The sequence below is a fragment of the Balaenoptera musculus genome, chromosome X (genome assembly GCF_009873245.2).
Source record: "Balaenoptera musculus isolate JJ_BM4_2016_0621 chromosome X, mBalMus1.pri.v3, whole genome shotgun sequence".
Classification (NCBI taxonomy): domain Eukaryota; kingdom Metazoa; phylum Chordata; class Mammalia; order Artiodactyla; family Balaenopteridae; genus Balaenoptera; species Balaenoptera musculus.
The window spans coordinates 14,467,922-14,480,881 of NC_045806.1; the positions used below are offsets into that span (position 1 = coordinate 14,467,922).

Consider the following 12,960-nt stretch of genomic DNA (forward strand, 5'->3'; position numbering starts at 1 on the left):
TGGCACTTCTGTTTAGAAGTAGGATGAAAGAAGGATAGAGCTAGAGAGAAGGAGGGGCTAGACCATCTGGTTCTAGAAAGTTCTGAGACTGGAAGGCAATTTATCTGCAATCTCACTTACTTGCTACCAATAAGGTGGAGCCACAGCTGCCCTATTGTACACATGCCTGGGGCTTCATAATATCTTTTGATGGCTCCTTTTCCCTCTCAAGGTCATCCTTGCCATTTATTTTAACCTGATTTCACTTGCATGCAATGCTTAGGAAGAGATATAGCTTTCTGCCTACCAAAAGCTCATGCTCCCCTTTCCGTGGTGTTGTTGCTAGGAAATGGCTACCCTGACAGGGGATACATTCTCCAGCCCCGTTTCCATCCATATGTGGCCCTGTAACCAGTTCCCATCAATGAAATATGACTGGAGGTGAGAGGCAGCACTTCTGGGCTGGGATTTTGAAGAAGTAAATGTACCTTATCCATGGTTTTTCTCCTCTTGCTGGCTCTTTGCACAGGACTGAGGCTCTGGAGGATGGTAGAGGTACAAGGCAGAAGAAGCCTGAGTCCCTGAGTAACTCACTTGCCATGGGAAAGTCACTCAGTCGCTGGCCAGGACCATTATGTGTCAAGACACTTAAATTTGGAGAGTTGTTTGTTACAGCAGCTAGTGTTATGTCACTTCAACTAACACAGGGGCTGCTCACCTGGGACTTGCCCTTCTTCATTATTCTGCCCCTCCCCTTCCTCCCACCCTAGCCTCTTACGTCTCATTGGGATTATTTTTTTTCTGGGTATGAGTTGTGGATTCTTAACCTGAGGGGTCTACACAATTATATGCAAAATGTTGTCTATAGGTGTATTTTTCTGGGAAGAGCGTCTACTGCTTTTGTGGGCTTTTCATATGGGCCTGGGAGCCCCTCAAATTATTACAAAGAGCTGCTCTAAGAGATTCACCTTCAATGTCATAGTCCTAATTTAATCCATGACCTTAATTCACCCTATGATTTAGAGATCTGAGTATCTGTGGGTAATTCATGGATGCAGATTAAAGTGAAAGCAAAAGTAAAGAGCTCACACTAGATCGTGAATGCAAATATACAAGCATATCAGGGACATCATGGAATGGATAGAATCAAATCGGTGGACTGAAGAAGCTGAATGGAAGCCCCCATCTGAGGTTTATTAAGTAGCTGTCTTTCTCCTGTTGCATAAGTGCAGCTCCAAAGCATATCTTGGTGACTTAAAAGAGCTACCATGTTCCTTTCCAACAGCCTAATTTATGGCATAGGACTAAGGAGATCCTGTTTTTTTATATACTGAGAAGCAGTTCTTCTCTAGCTCAACTCATATGTCCTGAGAGTTTAGGTCCAGCAAAACCGTGTTAATGCCAGGGCAATTAAAAATTTTGTGGTGGGAGGGGGGTTCTGTAGGACTCTGCAAAGGACTGGAAATATGAGACAGTGGCTCATGCCTGTCCCAAGCATTGAAAACTACTGGGTGGAACTAAGGGTCTCCAGAGAGCTTATTATTCATATGAAGGCGTCTAGTCTCCTCTTCAGAGGCTGGGAATGACCTGAATTCTAAGCTAGGGTTGACATAGAGCTTTCCCGTTTGCTTAGTGTCTTTTAATAGAGCAGACGCGGGTGTATCATGTTCACCCTGAAGGAGTGTGGAGGACTACGGAGCCACCACACAAAGTCCCTTTTCCCCAAGAAGCAAGCACACAGGTAGGAGGTAGGAATATTCATCCAAGGTAAGCAAGTGTTAAAACTTGCAGGATTCCCCCTCCCCACCAACCCCATGTTTTTAATTAGGGTCTACTGATATCTTCTCTTGTTGCCCAGTTTGTAGACAAGGTTTCATATCCTCTGTTCTTTGAACATTCTGGACCTTATTTTGAATCACCTGGGAGTCTGGTCTAAAATGTAGATTCCTAGGTCCTACTCCAGACCTCCTGAATCAGCATCTCAGGAGTACAGCCCAGGAACTGCCTTTTAAACACATGCCCCAGGTGATTCTCAGTCTCACTGGTTTGCCCAGCACTGGTCCAAAGTTTCTGAGGAGTGGCAGCTCTGGAGCGTCTTAGGCTGTGGCATGGCACTGTGTTCTATAGGGCCGGAGGTGGGCTAGGAGACACGTCTGGCTACTCCATGGTAACTGCGTGTTCGTTCAAAGTGGCTTTGGAGGCTGCAGGTCTGTGACGAGCTGTGGACACGGGTCTCTGTCCCGCAGGATGGGGTTGGTTAAGGTTGTAAAGAATAAGACCTACTTCAAGAGATACCAAGTGAAATTTAGAAGAAGACAAGAGGGTAAAACGGATTACTATGCTGGGAAATGCTTGGCAATCCAGAACAAAAATAAGTACAATACACCCAAATACAGGATGAGTTCATGTAACCAACAGAGATATCATTTGTCAGATTGCTTATGCCTGTAGAGAAGGGGATATGACAGTCTGGGCAGCTAATGCTCATGAACTCCCAAAGTATGGCGTGAAGGTTGGCCTGACAAATTATGCTGCAGTACAGTTACTGGTCCACTGATGGCCCAAAGGCTTCTCAATCAGTTTGGCATGGACAAGATCTATGAAGGCCACGTGGAGGTACCCAGCGATGAATACAATGTGGAAAGCATTGATGGTCAACCTGGTGCCTTCACCTGCTATTTGGATGCAGGGCTTGCTAGATTTACTACTAGAAATAAAGTTTTTGGGGCCCTGAAGGACGCTGTGGATGGAGGCTTGTCTATCCCTCACAGTACCAAATGGTTCCCTGGTTATGATTCAGAAAACAAGGCATTCAACACAGAAGTACACTGGAAGCACATCATGGGTCAAAACGTTGCAGATGGGAACCCTCTTGCACTGTTGGTGGGAATGTAAATTGATACAGCCACTATGGAGAACAGTATGGAGGTTCCTTAAAAAACTAAAAATAGAACTACCATACAACCCAGCAATCCCACTACTGGGCATATACCCTGAGAAAACCATAATTCAAAAAGAGTCATGTACCACAATGTTCACTGCAGCTCTATTTACAATAGCCAGGACATGGAAGCAACCTAAGTGTCCATCATCGGATGAATGGATAAAGAAGATGTGGCACATATATACAATGGAATATTACTCAGCCATAAAAGGAAACAAAATTGAGTTATTTGTAATGAGGTGGATGGACCTAGAGTCTGTCATACAGAGTGAAGTTAAGTCAGAAAGAGAAAAACAAATACTGTATGCTAACACATATATATGGAATCTAAGAAAGAAAAAAAAATGTCACGAAGAACCTAGGGGCAGGACGGGAAGAAAGACTCAGACCTACTAGAGAATGGACTTGAGGACATGGGGAGGGGGAAGGGTAAGCTGGGACAAAGTGAGAGAGTGGCATGGACATATACACACTACCAAATGTAAAATAGGTAGCTAGTGGGAAGCAGCCGCATAGCACAGGGAGATCGGCTCGGTGGTTTGTGACCACCTAGAGGGGTGGGATAGGGAGGGTGGGAGGGAGGGAGATGCAAGAGGGAAGAGATATGGGGACATATGTATATGTATAGCTGATTCACTTTGTTATAAAGCAGAAACTAACACACCATTGTAAAGCAATTATACTCCAATAAAGATGTTAAAAAAGTTGCAGATGATATGCATTACCTAATTGAAGAAGATGAAGATGCTTATAAGAAACAATTTTCTTAATACATAAAAAACAAAACTCCAGCCATGATGGAGGAGATGTATAAGAAAGCTCATGCTGCTATATGAGAGAATCCAGTCTATGATAAGAAGCCTAAGAAAGAAGTTAAAAAGAGGAAGAGGAACCATCCCAAAATGTCTCTTGCCCAGAACAAAGATCAGGTAGCTCAGAAGAGGGCAAGCTTCCTCAGAGCTCAGGAATGGGCAGCTGAGAGCTAGTAAACCAAACCACACTTTTCTATGAAGATTTTTCAGATAAAGACAGTAATAAACGTATTGACCAAGCAGCTCCCCCCAAAAAAGTGGCTTTGGAGGAAGTTAATTATGGGGATACTAAAGGCTACCCCCCAACCATGCCATGTAATGTTATTACCCTACTGCCCACCCCCCTACAAGCTAGAAAAGATGCTGAAGCCCAAGGGATAATGTGATTTGTATTTTGAATGAGACACAAAGATAACTTTTTAAAAATTCAGGCTCCTGACACGTGCACCTCAACACCCCATATGAAAACGCAATGCATTTCCATTAAACCTCAGTGTCTAGCAAGCCCCCTTTCCTCTCTCAACTCAGGACTGAAGAATCTCCGGAGGGTGAGCCTGGATGCCCTCCCTGTGGTTATAAGCACCTGTAACAGACCCTCTTGGCACCTCCACACAACCTCCTCCTCCCTCTACACACCCAAGGCTGCTTGCTGCAAACTTCTGTAACTATCTATGAGAACAAACGTAGCTGGTGCTCAGGGCAAGACAGAAGTGCTGGAGAGTTAGTCCCCCTGAGAGCAGCCCTGAAACAATGACAGGTGGGGAGTTGGTGGAGGAATACCCCAGCTTCCTCATCCCACTGGTGGGATAACTCTGGAACGTGTTCAGCACTCTCCCCAAAAGGTCCCTGCTGGGGTTGATCTCCAAGAGCCCATGATGGGCACTTGCTTATTATCACATGCAGCTGTGGCTCCCTTCCCTTCTCTTCTCACTCCTCCACTTTCCAACCAGTGTTTCCTGGGACCTCCTTCCAAATAACCAACTTGCACTTGAGTTTTTGTCTGAGGGCACCCCTCGGGATGTAAAAGACACAAAGGTGATCTAACAGCTCTGAATGGACCCTGGCACTGTAAGAGACAAGTGTGGAGGCCAGCAAACCCCTGTATCTGTAGCATTTTGGCGTGATGGTCTAAATCATCTGACTGATTTCTGCTCCCTTTTTGCTGACCTCTGTACAAAATCTGTGGATGATGAGTAACCTTGATAGTCCGTTTCCATTGCTCCTCCTAAATAATGAGCCTTTTGCTACCTAGAGTGACAGGAGCAGAGCAACACCAGTCCCGGTGTGCCCTGTTGCAGACTGAGCCTTCTGTGTTCTACGTCAGGAGGTCCAGATCCAAGCACAATTTGGGGTCTCGCGAGGTTGCTGATCCACATCACGGGGAACCCTGGGGGGACAGGACAGCCCACATTTGTGCATTCCTTTAACAAATGTATATGGAGCACTTACTGCTAGTTGGAGTCTGGGGAATATGGAAGGAATGTGCGTAAGTTAAGTCTGGCCAGGCTGTTGCTAGATAGAACTCTGCCAGCCCCTGCCCCGAGGGGCCTGTCCGCATGGAAGATCCCATCTCGTCCAGCCTAGGTGAAGCCAGAGCCTGCGGAGTGCCCTCCCTGCATTTAGCTCGGGCCTCTCTGCTTCACCCCCAACGCTGGGAGCAGCGTTATCCTTCTGAAATACAAAACTGCGTATCACTCCCCTGCTCAATAATCGTCAGTAGCTCCACTATGCCTATGAAACAAAGGACCAACTTCTGATTATATATGCAGCCAAGCGCTCTCAAGTCTGGCTCCAAACCATCCTTCTAACCTCCTTTTCCACCACCTCCTCCCCTTCCCAGCAGGTAGCTTGTACTCCCCCAAACACTCTATGTTCTTTCAGACTGCTGTCCTCTTTTGCACATGCTGTTCCTTAGGCCTGAATTTCACTTATCCCTTTAGCCAACCCCCAGTCATTGTCGAGCACCCACTTAGAATGTCACCTCTTCCATGAAGACTTGCTCGCCCCTCCCTCTACCTCCAACAGCACCAGCAGCCGCGTCTCCTGCGTACCTTGCTATCGGCACACGCGCGGCAAATTCAATACTGAGCACGCTATGCTGTCATTGTTTCTGAGTCTGGCTTCTCCCAGAAGACTGTGAGCGCATAGAAAGCAGGGATGTTGCCATTTTGTTCATCTTTGTACCCTACTTGTGGGCTTAAGAGAATGCCTGGCACACTGTACATCTGTAAGAAATGCTTGTGAACGCCCGCCCAGGCCTCAGAAAGCCCAAAGGAGATTTAACCCTTTCTCTCCGGTAATTGGTACCATTCCTGGTGTAAGATATGTTCCACACACCTGGATGGGAATGTTCGCTTGTGCTCTCCTCTCAACTGCTTCTGTTTTGGGCCCCCAGCAGTTCTCTCCATTGATTTATAGCTGAGTTCTGGAGGTTGCCCCAGGATTTGAGGTCACCAGGGTGCTCTGAGGTGCCCGATGCCAAAGCTGAGCAGGTGGACTTTTATTGCCCCAAGGGTGCATTGTGCGGCTCCCTGGCATGAGCAGGCAGAAAGCTGATGACATCGCAGCCCCTTGCAGACATCCACAGGGAGCCCTCAACTCTGAGGGGTGACAAGGAGAATCAAGCGGGGAAGGAATCAGATCGAGGTGCATTATGCCTGGAGGCATTGAACCATCATTCACAGGTGGAGGGAAATGTCTCAGAAGGGACAAGCCAAGGAGTTATCTGTCGGTATTCAGGGAAGAGAGGTGTGTATGCAGTAACCTCACAGGTACTCAAGTGAGGCCAGCAGCCACTTACTTCTCCCAGAGGGCTGGTGGCAGTGCCGGCCTGGACAACCTTTGATCATCCTCCAACTAGAAAATAATTAACCAAACCTCTTCACTCGGCATAGAGTCCACTTCTTTAAGGTACAGACCAGAATGTTTCATTCTTGAGAGATCTGGACTTTATAAGTGCTTACTACAAACTGGACCAGGCAAGATGTTATGTACTTTCTGTGCATCAACTCACTGAACTCCCATAATGAACCCTGGTTGGTAGTTTCATAATTATCCCCCATTTCACAGATGAGAAATCAGAGGCTCAGTGAAGTTAAGTAACTTGGCCATACTCACACCATCAGTAAGCAGCAGAACTGGGATTCTTACCAGTTCTATCGGACCCCATGATCTGTGTTTGGAACTTCTACATGATGCCACCCTGAGTACCATGCCTTCCCTGATGTTCAGAGATAGGGGCCCTGGCCCCTGGCACTTGGCCACTAACTAGCTGTGTTGCCCTGGAAAAGGCACCCAATTTTCTGGATCTCAATAATTGTGTGTGAGTTGGACCAGCCGATCTGTAGACCTCCTTCAGATTTAGCATTCTATGAGTCTATGGTGGAATCATATTTTCTTTCATGCATGGTTATCAAGGGTGGGTATCTGGGGCCTAAAATCGACTGGTAGAATATGAGATTGATTAATTGCCAATTAAGTAGTTGGCATATTTCTGAATCATGGTATAAGAAGGGCTTTCATTGTCATTTTTAGGCTGTTGCATTGATAAACTTGTTTTTTTTTACTCTTAAAAATTATGCTTTATTACAGTGCTCTAATATATAAAACATTGTGGGTTTTCGCACCCAGAAAATCAAATAGATCAATAGATCAGAATAAAGTATCCAGAACATGTATGTGAGCACTTGATTTATGATAAATGATTCACAACAGAGCAGTGGGAAAAGGATAGTCTTTGCAAAGAATGGTGCTGGATAAATGGGATAGCCATATGTAAACCATCATGTGTCTTCGCCCCTTATATACCATGTACAAATACCAATGCCAACTGGATAAACTGGGTTACAGATCTAAAACTGAAAAATAAAGTCAGAACTTGATAAAACTTGAAGGGTCAGATTTTTAGTCCCTTTGACACATTCTGGTTCTCAAGTGTTAAAGCCCCTTGGGTGGGTCTGCCCATCTCAGGCTGTCAACTTCCTGAAGACAGTAACTCTCTTTAAAATGCTGTTTGTGATAGCTAGTGGGAACCTGCTGTATAGCACAGGGAGCTCAGCTCGGTGCTCTGTGGTGACCTAGATGGTTTCTTATTTCAACAATAAAATAAATCACGGTATGTAAAAGACCTGTACAGTGGAAAATAAGGTCAATGGTATTATGACACTATTGCTCTTAAGGAGCATTCTATGGTCATTAATTCTTCCTCAACCCCATATAGTCTCCTATTTTGGGATTTGTTCCATGGTTTCCAACAGGACATTTTATTTTATTTTTTTTGAATTTTATTTTTTTTTTTTACACAGCAGGTTCCTATTACTTATCCATTTTATACATATTAGTGTATATATGTCAATCCCAATCTCCCAATTCATCACACCACCACTCCCCTCAGCACCACTTTCTCCCCTTGGTGTCCATACATTCGTTCTCTGCATCTGTGTCTCAATTTCTGCCCTGCAAACCGGTTCATCTGTACCATTTTTCTAGGTTCCACATATATGCGTTAATATACGGTATTTGTTTTTTTCTTTCTGACTTACTTCACTCTGTATGACAGTCTGTAGATCCATCCACGTCTCTACAAATGAACCAATTTCATTTCTTTTTAAGGCTGAGTAATATTCCATTGTATATATGTACCACACCTTCTTTATCCATTCATCTGTCGATGGGCATTTAGGCTGCTTCCATGTCCAGGCTATTGTAAATAGTGCTGCAATGAACATTGGGGTGCATGTGTCTTTTTGAATTATGGTTTTCTATGGGTATATGCCCAGTAGTGGGATTGCTGGGTCATATGGTAATTCTATTTTTAGTTTTTTAAGGAACCTCCATACTGTTCTCCATAGTGGCTGTATCAATTTACATTCCCACCAACAGTGCAAGAGGGTTCCCTTTTCTCCACACCCTCTCCAGCATTTGTTGTTTGTAGATTTTCTGATGATGCCCATTCTAACTGGTGTGAGGTGATACCTCATTGTAGTTTTGATTTGCATTTCTCTAAAAATTAGTGATGTTGAGCAGCTTTTCATGTGCTTCTTGGCCATCTGTATGTCTTCTTTGGAGAAATGTCTATTTAGGTCTTCTGCCCATTTTTGGATTGGGCTGTTTGTTTTTTTAATGAGCTGCATGAGCTGTTCATATATTTTGGAGATTGTTTGTCCATTGATTCGTTTGCAAATATTTTCTCCCATTCTGAGGGCTGTCTTTTCGTCTTGTTTGTAGTTTCCTTTGCTGTGCAAAAACTTTTAAGTTTCATTAGATCCTATTTGTTTATTTTTGTTTTTATTTCCATTACTCTAGGAGGTGGATCAAAAAACATCTTGCTGTGATTTATGTCAAAGAGTGTTCTTCCTATGTTTTCCTCTAAGAGTTTTATAGTATCTGGTCTTACATTTAGGTCTCTAATCCATTTTGAGTTTATTTTTGTGGATGGTGTTAGGGAGTGTTCTAATTTCATTCTTTTACATATAGCTGTCCAGTTTTCCCAGCACCACTTATTGAAGAGGCTGTCTTTTCTCCATTGTATATCCTTGCCTCCTTTGTCATAGATTAGTTGACCATAGGTGCGTGGGTTTATCTCTGGGCTTTCTATCCTGTTCCATTGATCTATATTTCTGTTTTTGTGCCAGTACCATATTGTCTTGATTACTGTAGCTTTGTAGTATAGTCTGAAGTCAGGGAGTCTGAGTCCTCCAGCTCCAATTTTTTCCCTCAAGACTGCTTTGGCTATTCGGGGTCTGTTGTGTCTCCATACAAATTTTAAGATTTTTTGTTCTAGTTCTGTAAAAAATGCCATTGGTAATTTGATAGGGATTCCTTTGAATCTGTAGATTGCTTTGAGTAGTATAGCTATTTTCACAATGTTGATTCTTCCAATCCAAGAACATGGTATATCTCTCCATCTGTTTGTATCACCTTTAATTTCTTTCATCAGTGTCTTATAGTTTTCTGCATACAGGTCTTTTGTCTCCCTAGGTAGGTTTATTCCTAGGTATTTTATTCTTTTTGTTGCAATGGTAAATGGGAGTGTTTCCTTAATTTCTCTTTCAGACTTTTCATCATTAGTGTATAGGAATGGAAGAGATTTCTGTGCATTAATTTTGTATCCTGCAACTTTACCAAATTCATTGATTAGCTCTAGTAGTTTTCTGGTGGCATCTTTAGGATTCTCTATGTGTAGTATCATGTCATCTGCAGACAGTGACAGTTTTACTTCTTCTTTTCCAATTTCTATTCCTTTTATTTCTTTTTCTTCTCTGATTGCCGTGGCTAGGACCTCCAAAACTATGTTGAATAACAGTGGTGAGAGTGGACATCCTTGTCTTGTTCCTGACCGTAGAGGAAATGCTTTCAGTTTTTCACCATTGAGAATGATGTTTGCTGTGGGTTTGTCGTATATGGCCTTTATTATGTTGAGATAGGTTCCCTCTATGCCCACTTTCTGGAGAGTTTTTATCATAAATGGGTGTTGAATTTTGTCAGAAGGTTTTTGTGCATCTACTGAGATGATCATATGGCTTTTATTCTTCAATTTGTTAATATGGTGTATTGATTGATTTGCATATATTGAAGAATCCTTGCATCCCTGGGATAAATCCCACTTGATCATGGTGTATGATCCTTTTAATGTGTTGTTGGATTCTGTTTGCTAGTATTTTGTTGAGGATTTTTGCATCTATATTCATCAGTGATATTGGTCTGTAGTTTTCTTTTTTTGTAGTATCTTTGTCTGGTTTTGGTATCAGGGTGATGGTGGCCTCACAGAATGAGTTTGGGAGTGTTCCTTCCTCTGCAATTTTTTGGAAGAGTTTGAGAAGGATGGGTGTTAGCTCTTCTCTAAATGTTTGATAGAATTCACCTGTGAAGCCATCTGGTCCTGGACTTTTGTTTGTTGGAAGATTTTTAATCACAGTTTCAATTTCATTACTTGTGATTGGTCTGTTCATATGTTCTATTTCTTCCTGGTTCAGTCTTGGAAGGTTACACCTTTCTAAGAATTTGTCCATTTCTTCCAGGTTGTCCATTTTATTGGCATAGAGTTGCTTGTAGCAGTCTCTTAGGATTCTTTGTATTTCTGCCGTGTCTGTTGTAACTTCTCCTTTTTCATATCTAATTTTATTGATTTGAGTCCTCTCCTTCTTTTTCTTGATGAGTCTGGCTAATGGTTTATCAATTTTGTTTACCTTCTCAAAGAACCAGCTTTTAGTTTTATTGATCTCTACTATTGTTTTCTTTGTTTCTATTTCATTTATCTCTGCTCTGATCTTTATGATATCTTTCCTTCTACTAACTTTGGGTTTTGTTAGTTCTTCTTTTTCTAGTTCTTTTAGGTGTAAGGTTAGATTGTTTATTTGAGATGTTTGTTGTTTCTTGAGGTAGGTTGTATAGCTATAAACTTCCCTCTTAGAACTGCTTTTGCTGCATACCATAGATTTGGATCATTGTGTTTTCATTGTCTTTTGTCTCTAGGTATTTTTTGATTTCCTCTTTGATTTCTTCAGTGATCTCTTGGTTATTTAGTAATGCAGTGTTTAGCCTCCATGTGTTTGTATTTTTTACAGATTTTTTCCTGTAATTGATATCTAGTCTCATAGCGTTGTGGTTTGAAAAGATACTTGATAGGATTTTAATTTTCTTAAATTTACCAAGACTTGATTTGTGACCCCAGATATGATCTATCTGGAGAATGTTCCATGAGCACTTGAGAAGAAAGTGTATTCTGTTGTTTTTGGATGGAATGTCCTATAAATATCAATTAAATCTATCTTGCTTAATGTATCATTTAAAGCTTGTGTTTCCTTATTTATTTTCATTTTGGATGATCTGTCCATTGGTGACAGTGGGGTGTTAAAGGCCCCTACTATGATTGTGTTACTGTGGATTTCCTCTTTTATAGCTGTTAGCAGGTGCGTTATGTATTGAGTTGCTCCTATGTTGGGCACATAAATATTTACAATTGTTATATCTTCTTCTTGGATTGATCCCTTGATCATTATGTAGTGTCTTTCTTTGCCTCTTGTAATAGTCTTTATTTTAAAGTCTATTTTATCTGATATGAGTACTGCTGCTCCTGCTTTCTTTTGATTTCCATTTGCATGGAATATCTTTTCCCATCCCCTCACTTTCAGTCTGTATGTGTCTCTAGGTCTGAAGTGGGTCTCTTGTAGACAGCATATATATGGGTCTTATTTTTGTATCCATTCAGCGAGCCTGTGTCTTTTGGTTGGAGCATTTAATCCATTCACCTTTAAGGTAATTATGGATATGTATGATCCTATGACCATTTTCTTAATTGTTTTGGGTTTTTTTTGTAGGTCCTTTTCTTCTCTTGTGTTTCCCACTTAGAGAAGTTCCTTTAGCATTTGTTGTAGAGCTGGTTTGGTGGTGCTGAATTCTCTTAGCTTTTGCTTGTCTGTAAAGCTTTTGATTTCTCCATCGAATCTGAATGAGATCCTTGCCGGCTAGAGTAATCTTGGTTGTAGGTTCTTCCCTTTCATCACTTTAAATATATCATGCCACTCCCTTCTGGCTTGTTTAGTTTCTACTGAGAAATCAGCTGTTAACCTTATGGGAGTTCCCTTGTATGTTATTTGTCATTTCATCACTCCAGCCAAAGTCCCAGTTTTAGCTCTGAGTGGACCAATTTGGGTCTTGTGTTCATCCCTGAACCAATCACTGTGGCTTCAGGAATGAAACACTTTGATTTTCCAGGCTTCATACATGTGTCCTCCACCTTGATCTCAAGGGGGTAGAGCCAGCCCCAAACAAACTATATGGACTAAGACTGAGATGCTATTCCCAGTGGAAGAGAAAGTAGACTGGCAGGCACAAATCGCAAACTTCCACTAAAACTAGACATAAGATAGGGGTGCCCAGAAAGTCTAGAGCACCTTCCTTAAAAGGGTGGTAAATATGGAATCCCCATCTTACCTAAAGCTTTTTCTTCTATCACACACCACAGATCTCTTTCTAGCTCTAAGGCAGTGATTTTCAAAACTTTTAACCTCTTCCTCCAGCAAAAAATAAAACTTTTATTAAGAAGTAGTCTAGGGCTTCCCTGGTGGCGCAGTGGTTGAGAATCTGCCTGCTAATGCAGGGGACACAGGTTCGAGCCCTGGTCTGGGAAGATCCCACATGCTGCGGAGCACCTGGGCCCGTGAGCCACAATTACTGAGCCTGCGCGTCTGGAGCCTGTGCTCCGCAGCAAGAGAGGCCGCGATA

The 12,960-nt window shown here is 42.5% G+C and overlaps 1 protein-coding gene and 1 pseudogene across 3 annotated transcripts in view; one reads left to right on the forward strand and one right to left on the reverse strand.

Annotated features, from left to right (window-relative positions):
* Positions 1-12,960, reverse strand: part of RAI2 (retinoic acid induced 2) — a 402,071-nt gene that overhangs the window by 168,544 nt on the left and 220,567 nt on the right. The window lies entirely within an intron of this gene.
* Positions 2,193-3,969, forward strand: LOC118889217 (annotated as a pseudogene).